Source organism: Eubalaena glacialis, chromosome 15 (assembly GCF_028564815.1).
Source record: "Eubalaena glacialis isolate mEubGla1 chromosome 15, mEubGla1.1.hap2.+ XY, whole genome shotgun sequence".
NCBI classification, from domain to species: Eukaryota; Metazoa; Chordata; class Mammalia; order Artiodactyla; family Balaenidae; genus Eubalaena; species Eubalaena glacialis.
The window spans coordinates 26,058,583-26,076,194 of record NC_083730.1 but is presented as its reverse complement, the minus strand read 5'-3'; the positions used below and the strand labels follow the sequence as shown (position 1 = coordinate 26,076,194).

General features: G+C 44.3%; 1 protein-coding gene across 5 annotated transcripts in view; it reads left to right on the top strand.

Annotated features, from left to right (window-relative positions):
* CTIF (cap binding complex dependent translation initiation factor) overlaps positions 1 to 17,612 on the top strand; it is a 311,678-nt gene that overhangs the window by 253,509 nt on the left and 40,557 nt on the right. The gene's annotated exons all lie outside the window — the stretch shown is intronic.

Below are 17,612 nucleotides of genomic sequence, written 5' to 3'. Positions count from 1 at the left end.
TTGACACACCAGTGGTTTTCAAACATTTTTAGCAGCAGAGTTGTTTTTTCCAAACTCGATTTTGGGCATATCCTCCACCATGTGAAACAGATCCAGCAGAGGGGCTCTGCCTGGAACCAAGGCGTTCGGAGCCTGCCCACCCGACCCCCCGTCACCCACCCCCAGAGTTGGCCCGAGGCTCCTTGGAACAACATGAGGCCCCATCTGGTCTGTGGCCTGGAGCTCTCGGCTCATCGAGAGAGCCTGAGTGCTTCCTTCGGGGCCACCCCAACCCCTGCAGTGCTGAGCACAGAGCAGACATCAAGTCCAGATGGGTAGGACCAAAGGAAATGGCATGTTGCAACAGCGGGGCCTGTTCAGACAGAGCCTGATGCGAACAGCTTCCATCCAACAGCTTCCATCCACATCTTTGCAAAAGATACCAGGCGTGACGATCGCTGCCACATCCATATCCCCATACGGTCTCCAGAGGTAGGGCAGGAGCCAGGATCCCCATTTCACACATGCAAATTTTGGCCTTCCCTGAGCCCACTGGACCTCAAGGCCTTCTCCTCTGCCCCAGCTCTCGCTGCGTGCCCCACCTATAGCTGTTGCTTAACTGTCGTCTGGTAAACATTTTGGGATACAGATTGATAAAAGATGTGTGCCCCCCCGACCATTACAGCTTCCCTGAGGGATAATGCCCCATAAATGTTAATGTGACTTTTGAAGACTTCATCTGTGGCAAAGTTCAAAGTCGCGGGTGGATTTGGGCTTCAGGCTGAGTCATTCTGGAATCCCCATTATAGGCCAAATCTTTTCGTGAGCAATTCAAGGGGTTTTCTCAAATTCTATAAATAGTTTAATAATGCCTGTGTGATCATCTATTTTTATCGCTAGCCTTCCAGACAGTTTCAAAAGTAATGTGGCTGCTCACTGAAAGCAGGATTTCACAAGTCTTCAGTTTCCAGTTGCTTCCAGAGCGTGGCCTGTGGGCCTGGCATGGAACAGTGGGATCCTGGACAGCGTTTCTGCCTGGACGAGGTGGCCTGACTCTCCTGGTAGAACCTGGTCCGGGCAGAAACTCTGGGAGCAGACTCTAGGAATCTCCAGAAAGCTGGATAAGCTGGGCTCTGGCCCCAGCTCCCACTTTCCTCCCACAGAAAACCCTGGACAAGACATTTGTCCCCTGTGTGCCTTGTTTCTCAAATTGCAGGCTGTGGGCATTGCCCCTGTTCTATTCAGGGGACTCACGGCTTTTCCCCTGGGTTTTCACATCTATTTCATCACTCCATCACCGCATTGACCCTGTGCAGGTCAAATAGTCTCTTTCCATTTTACAGATGAGGACACTGAGGCAGATTTTTCACAGACCGGCCTGACAGTCACACGATGCCCTGCCCAAACTAGACTCGTTGCCCTTTATTTTGCAGTTCCTCAAGCTGAGGCCATGGTGAGCACGCCCCCAGCCCACTCCCCACCCTCCCCACACGGAGCTCTGCATAACGGATGAGACCTGCCTGGGCCGTGGCCAGACCCTGGTGGATACCTGCCTCCAAGCCCATGGCCACTCTCTGGGCAGGACAGCAGCCAGGCAAGGAGGAATCCCAGTTCTGCAGAGTCAACAGCTGGGCCCTGTCATCCGGGGGGACCTGCAGGGAAGTGCAGGGCAGAGGCAGGCAGCTGTCCTATGTACAAGTGGGTCTTTTCAAACAGGATGCCTTTGGGGGAGAAAGAACAGCAGAAGCAGAACTAGAGGCCTGGGTTCCAGCCCTACCAGCCTCGGAAGGATGATCAGATCCCAGGATCTCTTCCTCCAGCGTAAGATGCTGTGTAGGGCAGAGGTGGCAATGTTTGTGGGAAGTGCTTGGGAAAGAAAATTGTTATGTAAATGTGTGGTGGTACTATTACAACAACATCAGGCCGCAAGGGACAGATGAGGCCAGGGGAGGCCAGGGCGCCAGCACTGCAGAGTCTGCTGAGTGTCTGGTTACCGAGGGCTGCCCTAGGTCTGTGGACTCAAGCGCTCTGACTCACCCGTACCTGGGAAGTGGTACCTGGAGGTGTCTTCCTGAGGCTAAGTGAACCCTGTGACACCCTGTTTGCAGGCATTCCTGCTCAGCCACCTGTAGTCCTGTCAGGCAGTCCGGCCCTCTCTTCCCGCTCAGAGTTTTCCTTCCAGCCTCTTTTGAGGGCATTTCAAGGCCACAGCCACAGCAGGTGCTGGCTCCCCCTTGCCTGAGAATGAGGCTTCGTGCCTGCATAAGTGCGAGACAGAATTCCCACTGAATCAGCCCAACTTCTCAGCTTCTTTTCACTGCACCCCAGCGCCACTACCCCGCGCCTCCTACGGATCAGCAGAGCTGAGCCTACCTGACCTAATTTTGCCAACCCAGATTTTGCTCACACCCTGGGAAGCTTGAAAAATGTCTCCAGAATATTCTAGATTAAACTGGAAGTGGCTGATGGCAGTTCCCAGCCACAGTGTGTTCCCTTCACCTAGAGCCAAGTGCCAGGGAGAACGCATTCTCAGCCTTGGTGTCCATCAGTCACAGAGAAAGTCTCCAGTGCTTTGTTTATTAATAATAATAAAGGGCCAGCATTTGGGGCATGACGTTCATGTATGTTTACTAGAGCAGATTCAAGATTATACCAATAATGTTACTCTCTCTTTATTCTTTTGGGTGGGACTCAAAGGGCAGCAGTCACAACCAGCACATGGGGAATTTGACATGATGCTCGGGAGAGTTTCAGGCACTGGTGAAGGCCATGCTCATGGTTCCAGGCCAGGCTCTGTGTTTGCAGTGGGCAGCTGTTGTCTCTGTCTGTGGTCTGGGGATCTGTCACAGGGCCCCACATTGCCCAGCCACAGAGTTGGCCATGTGACTTGGGTCTGGCAAATCAGGGAACCCCATCTCCACATCCACCGTGATTGGTCTGAGGGATGGTCATCTGATGAGCAGGGCCAATCAGAATCCTTCCCTGAGATTTGTGGGTTGGGCACAGGAAAGAGGGGTCATGATAGAGACTGGGAACTACTGACGGCCATCTTTGCCATTGCAAAGGGAGACCCAGGCAGGAGACAAAGTTGTCAACATGCACGAAGCTAAGACAGGCAGAAGCAAGAGCAGGGAGGACCAGCTCTGTCATTGTTTGAGCCCTGTGGACCAGCTATGTTCTTGGGGACCACCCCCTTCCACCCCTGCCACATAAACCAGTTCAGGCCCTGTGTGCTTTAACTAGTTGGAGAGGGTTTCTGTCCAGCCAAGAATGCCATCTAACAGTGTCCAGGGGCAGAACAGAGGGAAGCAGTGGAGTGACCAGGGCTTTGGCATCATACGGTTGGGTGTCTGGGCCATGGCCTGTGGAGGTCAAGGCTACTCAGGGAAAGGTCCAGCCTGGAGTGGGAAGGGTAAGGACATGCCCAAAGGCAGGGCCCAGTGGACATCAGAACCCAAAGTAAGCAACCGGTCCCAGGGCGGAAGCTGTAGTCTCATCCTCACACCGGCCTCTGGGGTGCCTTCCTTCTGCAGACAAGATGCAGGCCTGCCGCAAACTATTGGCCAAGCCAAAGTGACCTGCAGGTCAGAGTCCCACTGTTCCAGAGTAGAGGTACACCTGAATCCCCAGGGCCAGGCCTCAGGGCCCAGCAGGACTGAGCAAAGACTGGCAGCTGTGGCCACACAGATGTGGCCGTGATGGCCAGCTGTGAGTGCAGCCTGGCCATACACCCCCTGGCTGGGGCCGCACACACAGCCTGCCAGAAGGAGAGGGTGGCCAGGTCTGGGGCCGGCTTTGGTAGACAGAATGACTCAGGACACAATAACCAGGAGGTCTCTCTGCCACTTGTTAAACACCTACTGTGTGTGCCAGATCCATTGCACACGTCACTGTTTGACGCCAAGGAGGTCTGTCTGACCCAGTCAGAGTGATGCCAAGACTTGGGCGATCCTTCCTTCCTGCTGCCCCAAGTGGGGGTGTGAGAGGCAGGGCATGGGCTGCCACCAGGGAGGACCATCCAAGACACAGGTGCCGGCCAGCTAGCCCATTCTCCCCTCTCCTCCTCTCCTGACGCCAGGCTCTGCTGGAAGGATGCCCACCCAGCCTCAGCCCACCCTCCTTTCCGACTCGGGCCCATTTCATCCCCTGGCTGGCAGCCACTCTTCCCTCACAGAGGAGGGGCCAACTGTCATTCTGATCAGTTCTTTTTGGTCCTAAGTCACAGAAACCAACTTGAGGTAGCTTCCCATCCCTGAATCCTTCTTTCATAAGGGTACAGAGGTGTCTCATGGAGCCCAAAGGTCCCAGGAAAGGACAGGAAATGGCACATTCAGGGTTCTCTCTCAGGCCAGGGGAGATTGATCTGCCATAGTGTCTGCAGTTTCCCCTCCAGACCAGCCATCAGCCTGGGAACGCTCCTGCCTCTGCCCCTGTGACCAGGTGCCAAGAAAGGACCATATCACCTTCTGTGAGGTGGAAGCTCCTGCCCTGGGGTCCCCCCAGATGATAATGACTGGGCAGGACAGGAACTTCCCAGGAGCTACCCAGGGCCTATTTCTACCCACTGGGGGCGGGCAAGCAGGCCCTGGGCTGAGAGAGGAGGACAGAGGAGGGGGGGGAAGTGAGGAGGGGAGCGTGCAGGTGGGCTTTGATGGCTGCAGCAAGCAGCACTGAGGGGCCAGGTGACTGAAGGGGAGGCCCAAGGCGGGAGAGTAGCCAGGTGAAAACCACAGATGACCCTGTCGCAAAGGGCGACTCTACAGAATGGCATGGGCTTACTTGACGCAACCTTGAAAGGGGGGAAAAAAAGTCCCAAATAAGCAAAGAAACCTCACCCTGTGACAAAAATGTTACCCACAAAAGTGAAACAAATGCTACGAGACAGACTGGACCAGGACTGGCACAGAGCAGTTGGGAAGAATACGTCTGGGGAGTGAAATAACAGCCACAAATGAAAGAAAAGGTGGATCCTGGCAAACATACTGGCTCTGTCCTCTCAAGTCTTAAATTAAGAAAAGAATGGTAGGAGGGTTCCTTTTCTCCACGCCCTCTCCAGCATTTATTGTTTCTAGATTTTTTGATGATGGCTATTTTGACTGGTGTGAGGTGATACCTCATTGTGGTATTGATTTGCATTTCTCTAATGATTAGTGATGTTGAGCAGCTTTGCACTGTTGGTGGGAATGTAAATTGATACAGCCACTATGGAGAACAGTATGAAGATTCCTTAAAAAACTAAAAATAGAACTACCATACGACCCAACAATCCCACTACTGGGCATATACCCAGAGAAAACCATAATTCAAAAAGTTACATGTACCACAATGTTCATTGCAGCACTATTTACAATAGCGAGGACATGGAAACAACCTAAGTGTCCATCGACAGACGAATGGATAAAGAAGATGTGGCACATATATACAATGGAATATTACTCAGCCATAAAAAGAAATGAAATTGAGTTATTTGTAGTAAGGTGGATGGACCTAGAGTCTGTCGTACAAAGTGAAGTAAGTCAGAAAGAGGAAAACAAATACCATATGCTAATACATATATATGGAATCTAGAAAAATGGTACTAATGAACCTAGTGGCAGGGCAGGAATAAAGATGCAGACGTTGAGAACAGACTTGAGGACACGGGGGAAGGGGAAGCTGGGACGTAGTGAGAGAGTAGCATTGACATACATGCACTACCAAATGTAAAATGGATGGCTGGTGGGAGGCTGCTGCATAAGACGGGGAGATCAGCTCGGTGCTTTGTGACCACCTAGAGGAGTAGGATAGGGAGGGTGGGAGGGAGGCTCAAGAGGGAGGGGATATGGAGGTATGTGTGTGCATATAGCTGATTCACTTTGTTGTATGGCAGAAACTAATACAACATTGTAAAGCAATTATACTCCAATAAAGATGTATTTAAAAAAAAAAAAAGCACTCAGGAAAGAAAAAGAAAAGAAAAGAAAAGAATGGTGGCAGCCTGTTCCCTCTGAACAGGTTGGCCTCTTAAAGAAGAGCTGTCTGATCACTTAGCATGGAATCTTTACCCACATGTTCACCAAATGCCTGCTATGAGCCAGGTACCATTCTAGGGGACGTGGCAATGGATAAGACAACAAGACTCCAGACCTAGGGAAACTTTCTTTCTAGTGAAGGGTCAGATCATCAACAAATACAGGACCTGATACAGATGATAAAGGCTAGGAGGAAAATAGAGCAGAGCCAGACGATGAGCCCTGGGGGCTGCTATCTTAGAGAGGCAGTTAGGGGAGGCCCCCCTGAGGAGCCAACATGGGAGCAAAAACCTGAAGGAAGGGAAAGTTTGCGCCGAATAAAAAACAGAGTACCTTCTATTTGAAAACAACTTTCCTCTTGCCAGTATAAAGAATTCTGGCAAATACTCTTTTTAAGCCCTCCAACCAGTGGCCTGGGGGAAGGACTGGGATCAACTCATTGCTGGTGGGCTGTCACCAGCTCCCCAGGACCCACCCCTCTCACGTTTCATCGTGACTTCTCAAGGAAAAAGAAACTTCCTGCCAGCAGTAAATAAAAGGGCACTTTCTCCTCCGCACTGGGGACATCGCAGCAGCAGCTACCTCTCTGCACAGAAACAAACCAGAGTCACCAGGGATGTAGAATGTGGATGGGCAAATTTCCCTTGGTCATTTGTTTTAGGAGAAGGAAATGATGGTGAGTTTGCAGGGATTGGTGGGGCTGCCGTCTACTTCAGGAAGCTTCAGAATACACTAAGATCCTTGTGCCCTAATGCCGCCCGTCTCTCAGGGCACCATCTCCCTGCTGCAGCCGCTGGCCGCCCGGTGGGGGGGTTCCCCCTTTGCCTGTATGCAGCTGTTTTTGGCTTGACCACAGGACTCTATCATGCCAGAGTTCATGTGGTTATCCAGAGCAGGGAAGAATTTCCCAGAATGCCTTGAGAAACCTGAGACACTGAATGGCTTTCAGGGCTTATTGATGTGGCCGGTGCAGGAAATAGCAGTACGTCAATAAATAGTTTTAGGCAGGAAACGAGGCTTAAATGGTAACCTTAAAGTTTGGGGAAAGGCACTAGGGGTTGCTGAGAGGGAGCCTGCCAGTCAGATGAGAACCTGGAGCCAAATACCAGTCTTTGAAATGGCTGCCACCAATCTGAGGCCCCTTGCTGGTTCTGGATGCAAAAGGCTGAGGTTGAAGGCAGAGCTGGAGACCCAGGGGATGGCTGGTTTCAGTTGGCAAAAAAGAGCTCCTTGTTCCAGAGGAGAAGTGGGCAACCTACAACGTATGCGCCCAGAAGAGACACATAGGCTGGCTTTTGGTGGCCGCTGGGCTGGGCAAGTTCACAACCCACTTCCCCACCCTTGTAGTGAGAATCACCACTAGCTGGCAGGTCACTCCAAGAGTTCCGATGTCCTAATCAAAAAAATCAAGGGAAAGGGTCACGATCTGCCAGTTTCTTTTTAAGTAACTGTTTTTCTGACTATAAAATGAAACGTTCTCAGAAAAGTGGGGAAATTCAGAAAATAATAAAAAGTAAAAAATAAAGGTCATCCATAATTCCACTATTGAGAAACGACTACTGTTAACACTTTGGATATTTCTCATCTTTTTCCTTATATAAAAAAATTTGTTTTTATTCATGGGCGAGATTATATAATATTTGCAAGTTTACTTTTTCTTTTTTTTTTAATTAATTAATTTATTTATTTATTTATTTTTGGCTGCATTGGGTCTTCGTTGCTGCGCTCGGGCTTTCTCTAGTTGCAGCGAGCGGGGGCTACTCTTCGTTGTGGTACGCGGGCTTCTCATTGTGGTGGCTTCTCTTGCTGCGGAGCACGGGCTCTAGGTGCACGGGCTTCAGTAGTTGTGGGACGCGGGCTCGGTAGTTGTGGCTCATGGGCTCTAGAGCACAGCCTCAGTAGTTGTGGAGCACGGGCTTAGTTGCTCCGTGGCATGTGGGATCTTCCTGGACCAGGGCACAAACCCATGTGCCCTGCATTGGCAGGCGGATTCTTAACCACTGCGCCATCAGGGAAGTCCCTGCTTTTGTTTTTTTCACTTAGCATTACACAGCCATTTTCCCAAGCTGTTATAAACTTCTCATAAACGTAATTTTAATGGGTCCATGAATCATCATTTACTTAATCATTCCCCTATTGTTGGATGCTTAAGTTGTTGAATTTTTGTGTGTATTAAGCTTATTTTTCCTGTTATTTTAAATTATTTCCTTATGATAATTATCCAGAAGTGCAATTACTGGATCAAACAATAAGAACACTTGAAAGGCTTTTTTTTTTTTTGGCTGCATTAGGTCTTCGTTGCTGCGCACGGGCTTTCTCTAGTTGCGGCTAGCGGGGGCTACTCTTTGTTGCGGTGCGTGGGCTTCTCATTGCGGTGGCTTCTCTTGTTGCGGAGCACAGGCTCTAGGCGCGCGGGCTTCAGTAGTTGTGGCACATGGACCCAGTAGTTGTGGCTTGCGGGCTCTAGAGCACAGGCTTAGTAGTTGTGGTGCACAGGCTTGGTTGCTCCGCAGCACGTGGGATCTTCCCGGACCAGGGCTCCAACCCGTGTCCCCTGCGTTGTCAGGCGGCTTCTTAACCACTGCACCACCAGGGAAGTCCCCAAAGGCTTATTTTAAGATTTTTTTCAGGAAAGTGATACCAGTTTACATGACTCATATTATGAGAGTGCCTGTCTCACTTCATCTTTACCAGCAATGACAATTACTGGTTTTTAAGCTTTGCTAACATAGAAGGTGGGAAAAAATGATATTTTCATTCATTTGATAGCTACTGAGATTTAATTTCTTTTTATATATTTGTCAGCAATTTATGTTTTCACATATGAATTATCTTTTAATGCCCTTTCCTGTTTTGTCCATGAGGGATTTAGTACTTTTAATATCAATTTGAACAAGCTACTTAAACATTAAGACCATTACCTTTTGTCACATTTATTGCAGATATTTTTCCTGGTGTATCCATTGCCTTCTAAGTGTGTTTATAATATTTCGATTTTTGATGCATTCTTCTTGTTTTAATTTAGAAGGCCCTTCTCCATCCAGAAATTCGATAAATACTTTAATTTTCTTCAAGTTCTCATGGTTTGTCCTTTTTTTTTTTTTTTTTTTCTTTAACATTTACCTCTTTATTTCATCTGGAATTCATTTTAGGGGCCAGTGTGAAAGGAGACTCTAAATTATCCACTCCACCCCACACCCACCCCGACGTAGACAGCTGTTTCTGCATCATTGCTTGAGTGAATAATGCTTCCTTTGCTACTGATTTGTGGTTCTCTAGGGGCCATGTGATAAACCCTTATGGATGCCAAATTTGTTTCTAGGCTATCTGATCTAGCTATTCATTCTTATGTCAGTTCCACACCCTTTTAATTATTAAAGCTTTAGGATAGGTGAAAGTAATATAACTCTTTCCAATTTTGTTCTATTTTGTTTTTAGCTTTTTCCCTATTATTCTTTCAAGTTACTTTTAGGATGGTTTTTTTCAAGTCTCCATTTCCCCTTTCCCTCCAAAACATTCCCGTTGGAATATGGAGTACAAATTGGTGTTAAACTTGTGAATTATTTCAAGGAAAATTACCATCTTTTCAGTGCTGTCTACCCATTAAGGAATATTATGTGTTTCTTCACTTGTTTAAGACTTTCTCTTAAATTTCTCTGTTCAGTTTTGCAATTTTCTTCATAGAAATCACACATTTCTTAATAATGTCATTTAAGAACTTTTATTGCTTACTAAATGAGCTTTTGTGCATTAAAATGTCTCACTGGTTAATTCTGTCATAAAAAAGCTGTTGATTTTTGTATATTAAGTTTACATCTAAATACTATTAATTAGTTACTAAACTCTCTTGTTAATTCTGATCTTTATTAGAGAGTTCTCTTGGGTTTTTCACATATATAATCTTATCAAATCATTTTACCTCTTTCCTTCCAAGGGTCATGGATGTTGCCGCTGTTTTTTAATCAGGCCTATTGATATTATGTTTATAGATGTACTGATACTATATCATCCTTGCCTTTCTGGGATAAAATCTACTTGGTTATAATGTATCTATTTGTTAGTAGTTCATTTAGGACTTTTATGTCTACTCACATTAGAAAGATTAGCCCATAGACTTCCTTATTTGTAATTTACTATCATTATGAGATTTTGGTAATAAGGAACAGGAAAAGCTTATTTTTTCTGTGTTCTGGACCAGTTTACATAGCAGAGCAGATATCTAATTTTTTGAAAATGTGAATCAACTTACCTACAAGAGTCATAAATTTAGAGACCTCCTTATAATATGTAATTCAGAACTTTTCATTTTATGATTTTCTGGCTTTTAATTTATTTTTTCAGTAAAGTTTGGTGATATTTATTTTCTAAAAAAAACCTATTTCATCATTTTTTCCAAAATCATCATCATAGAGTGGTAAATAGTTTTTATTGTGCTTTTTAATCTACTCCATATCTGTTTACATATATTGTTCATATTTCTTTTTTATTTTTATTATTTTTTATTTTTAGTCATTGCAGTTTTTTTATTGAAGTATAGTTGATTTACAATGCTGTGTTAGTTTCGGGTGTACAACAAAGTGATTCAGTTATACATATATATATTTTTTCAGATTCTTGTCCCTTATGGGTTATTATAAAATACTGAGTATAGTTCCCTGTGCTACACAGTAGGTCCTTGTTGGTTATCTATTTTGTATATAGTAGTGTGTTTATGTTAATCCCAAACTCCTAATTTATCCCGCCCCTCCTTTCCTTTTTGGTAACCATAAGTTTCTTATGTCTGTGGGTCTATTTCTGTTTTGTATATAAGTTCATTTGTATCCATTTTTTTTTTTTTTTTTAGATTCCACATATAAGCAATATCATATGACATTTGTCTTTCTCTGTCTGGCTTACTTCACTTCATATGATAATCTCTAGGTCCATCCATGTTGCTGCAGATGGCATTATTTCATTTTCTTATGGCTGAGTAATATTCCATTGTATAAATATACCACATCTTCTTTATCCATTCATCTGTCGATGGACATTTAGGTTGCTTCCATATCTTGGCTATTGTAAATAGTGTTGCAATGAACACTGGGGTGCATGTATCTAGTTTTCTCCAAATATATGCCAAGGAGTGGGATTGCTGGATCATATGGTAGCTCTATTTTTAGTTTTTTAAGTAACCTCCATACTGTTCTCCACAGTGGATGTACCAATTTACATTCCCACCAACAGTGTAGGAGGGTTCCTTTTTCTCCACACCCTCTCCAGCATTTATTATTTGTAGACTTTTTGATGATGGCCATTCTCATTGGTGTGAGGTGATACCTCATTGTAGTTTTAATTTGCATTTCTCTAATAATTAGCAATGTTGAGCATCATATTTCTAATTTTATTTCTATTTCTGCTTTCTTGTTTTTATATATAATTTCCTTTCTTTATTTTCTAATTAATTAATTTCTGTATTTTGTCCTTTCATGTATTTCCTTAGTTATTGGTGGTTTTCTAAGTTTTTTGAGTTGAACATACAAATTAACACTGTTCAATAGAAGTATAACATGACCCACATATGTACTTTTAAATTTAATATTGTATTGTACTATACCCAATATATTCAGAATTTCAACATGTAATCAGTATTTCTAAAATATTAGACATTTTACATTCTTTTTTCCATACTATGTCTTTAAAAACTAATGTCTATTTTACACAGACAGCACATCTCAGTTTTTTAGAGGCACATTTCAAGCACTCAGTAGTCAGTTTAGAGGATATATTTGCTTCCTTTTAATTTTTTTATTTTTTATTTCTTTAATAAATTTATTTATTTTTTATTTTTGGCTGCATTGGGTCTTCATTGCTGTGTGGGCTTTCTCTAGTTGCAGCAAGCAGGGGCTACTGTTCGTTGCAGTGCGCAGGCTTCTCCTTGCGGTAGCTTCTCTTGTTGGGGAGCATGGGCTCTAGGCGCACAGGCTTCAGTAGTTGTGGTGCGTGAGCTCAGTAGTTGTGGCTTGCAGGCTCTAGAGCACAGGCTCAGTAGTTGTGGTGCACGGGCTTAGTTGCTCCATGGCATGTGGGATCTTCCCGGACCAGGACTCGAACCCCTGTCCCCTGCATTGGCAGGCGGATTCTAAACCACTGTTCCACCAGGGAAGTTCCTTTGCTTCCTTTTTAAATAGCCAAAATAGTTAAGGCTATAAATTTACCTTTCATTATAGCTTTGACCACATCACACAAGTTTTTACAGCTCTTTATTTCCTAAATAATCTATTAGTATATATTTGATTACATCTTCATTCCATCTTTCTTTAGGAGAATGCCTTTTAAACAAGTAATTGGCTATTTTTAAAATTGTTCTTAATTCTTAGTCCAAGTATGTAACCTGTACAGTTTCTGTATTCTGACATATGTAGTAGAATCACAGCTTATAATGAGGTTTGTTTCAATTTTGTCTTATTCATTACACTATTTAAGTCATCTAAGTAATACATTTTTTGTTCATTTAATCAGCAAAAGAATACTAGTGATTTCACTTTCCAATACTATTTTTCTATCTTCTTCTTATGTTTTAATAGCTTTTGTTTTATGTAGTTTGAGTCTGTGCTATACAGTATATATGTTATCTATTATGGATTGTATTTTTATCTATATAAATAATTTTTATTTTACTTAATGAATGTTATCTTGAAAACTACTTTGATTTTACTGTGTTTTACTTTTATTTTATATCTATTAATGGCTACTAGTGTTTTAATTTTTTTTTTAATTTTATTTATTTTTTGGCTGCATTGGGTCTTCGTTGCTGCGCGCGGGCTTTCTCTAGTTGCAGTGAGCGGGGGCTACTCTTTGTTGCAGTACACAGGCTTCTCATTGCAGTGGCTTCTCTTGTTGTGGAGCACAGGCTCTAGGCGTGTGGGCTTCAGTAGTTGTGGTGCAGGGGCTCAGTAGTTGTGGCTCACGGGCTCTAGAGCGCAGGCTTAGTAGTTGTGGCGCATGGGCTTAGTTGTTCCGCGGCATGTGGGATCTTCCCAGACCAGGGCTCAAACCCGTGTCCCATGCATTGGGCAGGCAGATTCTTAACCACTGTGCCACCAGGGAAGTCCCATGTTTTAATATTTTTAAAAGCACACTTTAATGTCTATTTCTCTATTTATCAAACTTAAGAAAGAAGCAATAACCTGTGAATCTTTATGGTCTAAATTATGAAATTTTGTGTGCTTTACAAGTCTTCTCCCCTTCTCCCACCAGTATTCATCAGTCTAAAGTAATTTAATCTTGGATTATTAGGTTACTACTACTATGAAATTCTTATTCAGATTACATTTATTTATTAAATATCTTCTCTCTCGAGGATTATTTCTGGATTTTGACTCAATCTTATAAACAAAATTATAATTACTTATTTTGATTTAACTTCATAAATCTACCTGGTTTCAAGTTTTCACTTCTGGTGCTTCTATACCATGATTTTCTCAGAGTTGAGTAGTAAATTTTTTTTGGCTGGAGCATGCATTCAAGAAAGTTTTTGATTTTTAAGTTATTTTTAATTGTGTTTTAAAAAAGCATAAGTTTATCAACTCAACCATTTTCTAAGTGTACAGTTTAGTCATGTTAAGTATAGTCACATTGTTATGTAATCAATCTCCAAAACTTTTTCATCTTATAAAACCAAAATTCTAATCCATTAAACAACAACTCATTGCCCTGTCTCCCCAGCCTCTGGCGACCATCATTCTACTTTCTGTTTCTATGAATCTGACTACTCTGGATACCTATATAAGTGGAATCATACAGTATGATGATGATTCTCTCGGTCCCTTTGTTCTGTGTATTCTGATGTCCTTTTTGCAACTGGTTTATTTCACCTAGCATAATGTCCTTAGGGTTCACCCATGTTGTAGCATGTATCAGAATATTCTAAGATTTAATAATATTCCATTGTATGCACATACTACATTTTGTTCATCCATTCCTCTGTCAGTGGACACTTGAGTAGATTTCACCTCTTGGCTATTATGAATGGTGCTCCTTTGAACATGGGTGTGCAAGTATCTCTTCAAGATCCTGCTTTCAGTTCTTTTGTATATATCCCCAGAAGTGGAACTATTGGATCATATTGATAATTTTATTTTTAATTTTTTAAGGAATCACTATACTATTTTCCATAGCAGCTGCACCATTTAATTCTTTTAAAGATAAGCATGTGGGTGGGATTTTTAAAAAATCTGCTTGTGTAAAATGTCTTTGTCTTGCTTTCACTCATAGCTAGGTGTGTTCTTTTCACCTCAAATATATGAAGATGTTGCCTCAGTGTCTCTGAATTTTAGCATCAATTATAAAAGTATAAGGCCAACCATATTTTTGTTCCTTTGTAAGAAACCTAGGGGTTTTTTTTCCTTCAAAGCTGTTTTTAGAATTTTTCCTTTTCCTTGAAATTAAAAAAAAAGAAAATTCTCCTGCTAAGTATAAATAGTGGGGCTCTGGAACACTGTGAACACTTTTTGCCTGAAGAGTCAGCTCTTTTTTTTGTTGTTTTGTTTTGTTTGTTTTCAACTTTAAGTTTCTCTCTCGGGTCCCTTTGTTGTATTCTGATGTCCTTTTGAAAACCTCTATAATTCATGTCCACTCTCTGTCTTCTCTATCCTTTTTCTTCTTTCTTTTTTTAATCTATGGCTTTGTCTTCAGCTCTCTAGTCATTTTCCAAGTCTGTCTCATATTATCACTTTTTCTGCAGTATCCATTCTATCCTTTATTGCCTCCAATTCACATTTCATTTTGCTGTGGATTTCTGACTTCCTTTGGTTCTCTCCTATCCCCATTTCCAGTCTCACACTTCATCTCAACCTAAGGTTTTTTTTAACTAATCACATGTCACAGAATCTATGTTGTTGTTCTTAACAGACGTACAATCCCACATGTTTGTAGTTGGGTTTTTTATTTTATTTGTCTTTGCTTTATTGTAGTTGACATTTTCAGAGTTATGCATTTCCATCAGATCTTCAAGATAATGCTCCCCTATTCTGCGGTGCAGGATTTTTCCACAGATGCCATAGTTCTTTTCTCCTCCCTTACCCTTGAATGAGAAAGGCTGGGTTTGGTTTTGGTGTTAGCTGTGCAGATCATCCTTAGAGTTGCTCAGTGTCTGCTGAGGTAATAGTAGAGTCTCCCCTCAGACCTGAAGCTGGTGGTTTCATGTGCACATCCCAAATTCAATATCCCATATTTAGCAGGCCTTCAGTCTTCTAGTGAGTTCTACTAGCCCAAAACAGAATCCTCTCTCAATGCCACTGATTATCAGGAGGAAACTGAGTCAAGCTGTAGTTCTGTGGTCAGATGTAATCATTTTTTAAAAAAACTCCAGTCACTGGTTTGCATTGCCCTGAGACTTTTCCTTCCCAGAGTGCTTTGCCTGAGAACACTGTGCCTCTGAGGACTCAGGGAACCACCTCACCTCCTTCTGCCCCGAATCTGCAATGACTAGAATAAGAGCAGTATTGATGGGAGCTGCCGTAGTGCACAGGCACGGGGGCTTGTTAACAGTTACAGGCTCTTTGCCTACGAGCCAGCGGCAGACAGAGGGAGGGCTTAAGCTTGAGCTCCCTCCCCATCTCACCCCTGCCTTACGGGTAGGGGGCCAAGCAGCTTTGGACAACCAGAACTTCTCAACGACAGCATTTTAGTCAATGATAAGGCGTCTGCAGTGAACTGTAATCTTCCTTCTCGGTGTTGCTGTGGGGCTTATGTCCGCCCTCACGGGTATTTTTATGGGAGAGAGAGAAAGGGCGTCTCAGGCACTGATACAGGAGCACCATTTTAATGCCTGAGCTGGCACTTTATAAAGGTCTAGAGTTGTTCTCAACCATGGTTGTACATTGGAATCACCTGGGGAGCTTTCAAAATATACCAGTGTCTTGGCCTCACCCTGGCCAATGACACAAGCCTCTCTGGGTGAAGTCCAGGCATCAGTAGCTTCGGAGTTCCTCCAGGTGACTCCACTGAGCAACCAGGGCTGAGAACGTTCAGCTCAGAGCAGAGAGCAATGGAAGGGCTTAGGTTCTCATTCAAGTTCTTGTACTGGTGACCTTGGTCAAGTCTTTCCAGCTCTTGTACCTCAGTTCCCCCATTCTAAAATGGGAATGGTAATGCCTGCCCCTGCTCTGACCACATAAAGATATAGTGGGATAAAGAGAAGTTAATGAGGATAGAACTACCCAAAGTTTCATGACTTCAAGGCCCGCAGTACAGCACCCTCTGCAGGGTCTGGGGCAGCAGGAAAAGTAATTCATCCTCCTCCTGGGACCATTGGGCCACCCCACGGATGGTCTTCTCACAATGATGGAAGCAGCACAGGAGAGTAAGCGTAAATACTTAAGGCCTCTTAAGGACCAGGATCAGGACTGGCACCGTGTCAGTTCTGCCTCATTCTACTGGCCGAAGCAAGTCACAAGGTCAAACCCAAAGACCAGGGGAAAGGCGGAAGAAATTTCTGAACATAACCTAATCTACCACAGATTCTTATCTTTCAATCGCCAGAGAGTTCAGGTTTTTATTTCATTCTGTCTGGACCTTTGCAGTGGCCTCCTTTCTGGTCTCCACACCTATGCCATATTAACCTTGAAAAGGGCACAGGTATGACCAAGGCATTTCAATGACCCCCCAAAACCTTCCCTACCAACCATCACATGGAACCTGACTCCTTGGCTGGTTTCAATTATCCACACTCTAGCCCCAACCTCCTTTCCCAGCCCTGCCCCCATTTTCCTCTCTACCCACCTACAATGGGGACAGGTTGGCTAAGACCTCCCTGTCTCCCAAACTTCCATGTTATCTTCCTGGTGCCTCACCTGTGGTCATTGCTCCACCTGAAATTCCCCCAGGTTCTCAGGTCAGAATCCTAGCTCTTCCAAGGTGCCAATTTCCAGTTGAAAGGAATAACTCCTACCTCTGAGTTCCCCAAAGTCCCTTTACCTGGAACTCTCCAATGGCTTTTAGTTCATTCATAACTGAATGAACTAAAATGAATGAACATGTCTTATCTTACCCCCTAGAGCAGTGCCTGGCACACAGTCGGGCAATGGTATTTTTAAGGAGGATGAATGAATGAGTGAATGAATGCCTCTAGTTTTCCTTCTATGCTCTGGGCCACTTGCTGGCGGGGGTTGTAGCTGTGTCTCTAGCCCAGTGCTGGGGCCAAGATGGGCCTCAGATGCCCATTGCTGGGTGTGTGGTTACCCTCACTGCTGTGGGGGCATGATTTGGAGGTTAGCAAAGGAGATGGTTTACCCCCAGGGAGTTGAATGGAGGAGGTGATGACTGGAAAGGTGTCATCTCCCCCTTTATCTCATTCCCTCCACCTCAGTATCTGGGTCAGTGAGGCAAGGCTGTAGGGCCCCCCAATCTGGGGACACTGAAGAAGAGGTGCTGTGGCTAAAGGTCAAGGTGGTCTTTCTGCCCACAAGTGAGTCTTCAGCGTTCATGCTCCAGCCACGGGTCACCCATCGCCCTTCTCATGGAAATCATGGGGTTTACCAGTTGCCCGGGCCTAGCCCTTAGCCAGTAGGCACCGCGGCAGACCGGAGTGGTGCCCGGGGCCCCTCCCAGCTCCTGTGCAGTTGACGCGGTCTCTTGTGCCTC